Source organism: Triticum urartu, chromosome 7A, assembly GCF_056163025.1.
Source record: "Triticum urartu cultivar PI428250 chromosome 7A, HENAU_Tu73, whole genome shotgun sequence".
Lineage (NCBI taxonomy): Eukaryota > Viridiplantae > Streptophyta > Magnoliopsida > Poales > Poaceae > Triticum > Triticum urartu.
This window is the reverse complement of record NC_141879.1, coordinates 532,428,002-532,431,430: the sequence shown is the minus strand read 5'-3', so window position 1 is coordinate 532,431,430 and position 3,429 is coordinate 532,428,002. Positions and strand designations below refer to the sequence as shown.

The 3,429-nt window shown below is 46.2% G+C and overlaps 1 pseudogene across 1 annotated transcript; it reads right to left on the bottom strand.

Annotated features, from left to right (window-relative positions):
* Positions 1-654: 654 nt before the first annotated feature.
* LOC125523032 (uncharacterized) lies at positions 655-2,901 on the bottom strand (annotated as a pseudogene). The gene is made up of 5 exons (XR_015610260.1): positions 2,590-2,901; positions 1,655-2,471; positions 1,388-1,543; positions 1,085-1,278; positions 655-947 (listed from the first exon to the last, which is right to left on the bottom strand). The product of XR_015610260.1 is annotated as an uncharacterized LOC125523032 (transcript).
* Between the last annotated feature and the right edge of the window lie 528 nt (positions 2,902-3,429).

Sequence of the window (3,429 nt, the reverse complement as noted above, 5' to 3'; positions counted from 1 at the left end):
AATTCATAGAAGATTCAAATATTATTCATAGATAGACTTGATCATAAACCCATAATTCATCGGTCTCAACAAACACACCGCAAAAAGATTATATCGAATAGATCTCCACAAGAGAGGGGGAGAACTTTGTATTGAGATCCAAAAAGAGAGAAGAAGCCATCTAGCTACTAACTATGGACCCGAAGGTCTGAGGTAAACTACTCACACTTCATCGGAGGGGCTAGGATGATGTAGAAGCCCTTCGTGATGACGGCCCTCTTTCAGCGGAGCTCCGGAACAGGCCCCAAGATGGGATCTCGTGGATATAGAAAGTTGCGGCGGTGGAATTAGCTTTTTGGCTCCTGTTCTGATCGTTTGAGGGTACGTATGTATATATAGGAGGAAGAAGTACGTCGGTGGAGCACCGAGGGGCCCACGAGGTAGGGGTGCGCCCTGGGGGGGCGCCCCCCACCCTCGTGACCTCCTCTTTGACTCCTTGGAGTAGGGTCCAAGTCTCCCGGATCACGTTCAGTGAGAAAATCACGTTCCCGAAGGTTTTATTCCGTTTGGACTCTGTTTGATATTCTGTTTCTCCGAAACACTGAAATAGGCAAAAAACAGCAATTCTGGGCTAGGCCTCCGATTAATAGGTTAGTCTCAAAAATAATATAAAAGTGAAAAATAAGCCCAATATAGTCCAGAACAGTAGATAATATAGCATGAAGCAATCAAAAATTATAGATACGTTGGAGACGTATCAGGAGGCGGGGCGTGGATGGTTGTGTGTCTTCACACTTCAGGATACACTTTTCCGTCCACGTGCCTTACAGCATGTACACATTTCTCCGAGGTACACCATTAGCTTGTCAGGTGAACATGTTTGATTGGAACGCTTGTCGCATTTGCGATATGTTTGCTAGGCCATGTGCATTTTGTTGCCGAAGAATCATGCCAAGCTTCTGTGCTGACTGAAGAGTTTAGTACAAACAAGGAAAAATCAAGTGGTGAGTGTGTGGGCTTGCTGCTAACAAATTGGCACCAGGTTTTGTTGACAAAACAGAATTATCTGTCACAAAACGGAAAAAAGTTCGATCGGAATGCTTACTATGCTAGGGTACCGCGAGCGTATATAATTTGAAAATTCCTGCGGGCCATTCTTGGTGTAAGTAGATCGTAGCATTGGTGAGCATGGAGTGCTTGCTCTTTTTGGGGCTATAGCTGGCTTAGCGATTTTTTTCTTTTGCCGGATCATTTCCATGTGCCTCGAGCCCCCCCTCCCGCAGACGTACCGCTCGTGACCTATTTTTTGAAAACATGATAGCTCCTTCAGGGTTAAGATGAACACAAATTGTTGTGTTGAGTGTGTGTGCCGCTGGGAAAGTGTAGACTAGGCGAAATTCAAAATTACCTTGCCACCGTTGAAAGTGACTTCTCCACCGGGGAAGTTAACCGTGATTTGCTCGAGCATCTTTTTCATCGACTCATAGTCATACAAGCCTATTCTTGGTGTTACTCCTTGGGGCTTGTTTAGTACACCCAGCTCTAACATGTCGAGAACAAAAACCTGTTTTGCAGCCAATGAGGGTGGTCAGAAAAGACCCATGAGCAAAAATGCATGAAAAAAATGTTTACTTCATATATAAAGTATTTTTGTTTCGGTTATAAAAAACCGTGCCTGCAGGAACATATGACATCCGACTATGTGTATAGTTTGATTCCGCTTTGAAACATCGGTTTTGAACTTCCTCACCGCTTGTAACAGATGCTTCCATACATAAGCACCCCCCAATTCCAATCTTTGATCTTGCTGACATCGTTGAGTGCAGCCCAGAAATCTACTGATATGTAATCATGTTTGGCGGTCGGCGCGAGCACGTGTCCAATGATGAAAATCACGAAGGCAATTTTGAAACAATCCTTCTTTGTTTCTGTTGATTCTTCTAATATGGGTGCAAGCAAGAATGATTCAGCGGCTTTTAGGCTGTGTGTGTGCCTTTCTCGCTAAATGATGCTGCTACACGCGTGTACTTAATACAAGCTTCAGATGGCTCAACGCCTTCCCCTTTAATGGTTAGATTGCCACATGGGATGCCAAAGACATAGTTCATATCCCTGTCAACCAAATCCAACACACCCTGTGCCTCCAGATTCAAGGAGCAGGAATCTAAATCAACTCTATCCATCAAAAAAGCACTATATTTCAAGTTAATCTTCTGCCATGACTTCAACTCTAGCATTCCTCCAAAACCGGTTTCCCTAACTAACTGCCGCTTGAATTCATTAAATTGTGCTATTACTGAACCAGCCTTGAGCAGTGATAACCTAGAGGTGAAACATGGTGTGCCAGCTACTCCGGTTGAACAGCCTGAACCATCACCATCGCTATTCCAATCTTCAGGAGATTGCTCACTGTTTTCTACCCGATTGATAACCATCGCAGCTTGTACTCCACTAAAAAGCCCTGACATTTTATCCGTCCCCGCCTAAAAATGCTGCCCATGAGACATATAGGGCGACTTAGATTGGGGACGAATACAAGCAAAACAAGTGCAAAGAACGGCCATGCCGACGGCGAGAAAACTGAGATGTTAGGGGATTGGCGCTCGATACCTCTTCCTGTGGTCCGGATCCCCACCGGCTAGCCTCGCTCCCCGCCGACTGTCCTCGCCCAGCACCGGAGGATGAGGGGGCTCGCCGTGGTAGGGAAACTCGGGCGGCGAGGAACATGCTGCCGCACCTGGTTCTGTGGGAGCCGAGCTCCTTCCGATGAGAAGAACAGAGGGACACAGAGCTGCGTTAGGTCGGGTGGAGGTAGATGACAACAGGGTGGGGGTGATGTGAGGGGATAGTAATTTTCCAGACGTGACACGACTGGAAAGGTGGGACACATAGCACGGCGGGTAGTTGTACCACAGCTCCGATAATCTCTGCTGCACCCAATGCTAATTAGGGACAGTTTAAATTATCGTGCATGTGTACCATGGTTTAGTGCGTGGTTACCTGACTACTTAGAACAGTTCAACAATGAACACGAAATTAAGTTGCTGAAATCTGCTAAATGATGCTATGACACATGAAAAACACGATAGATTCATTATACAACCCTCTGAAAACACCATCGTCAAGACATCAAAAATGTGAAAAACTTCATTAACAATGATTAATTAGGGGCTCTCGAAACACTCCTGGGTGATTCCGCTGGTCAGGGATGTGCCACGATTACACTTCTGCCTCCATTTGCTCTCATCTGGCCAGGACTTGACCACGAGGGCCATGACCGTGTGGTACACATCTGTGAAAGTGTGGAGCATCATTGTGAAAGTCAAGACTTGTGCGTACATGTCAGACGGGCTGTAAGAGCCCCTAGGTGCTTTGCATGTGGGTGGGCCAGCGCTGGGCGAATACAAGCCAAAAATAAATCGAATACACCCTCTATACACTGGCAGCGGG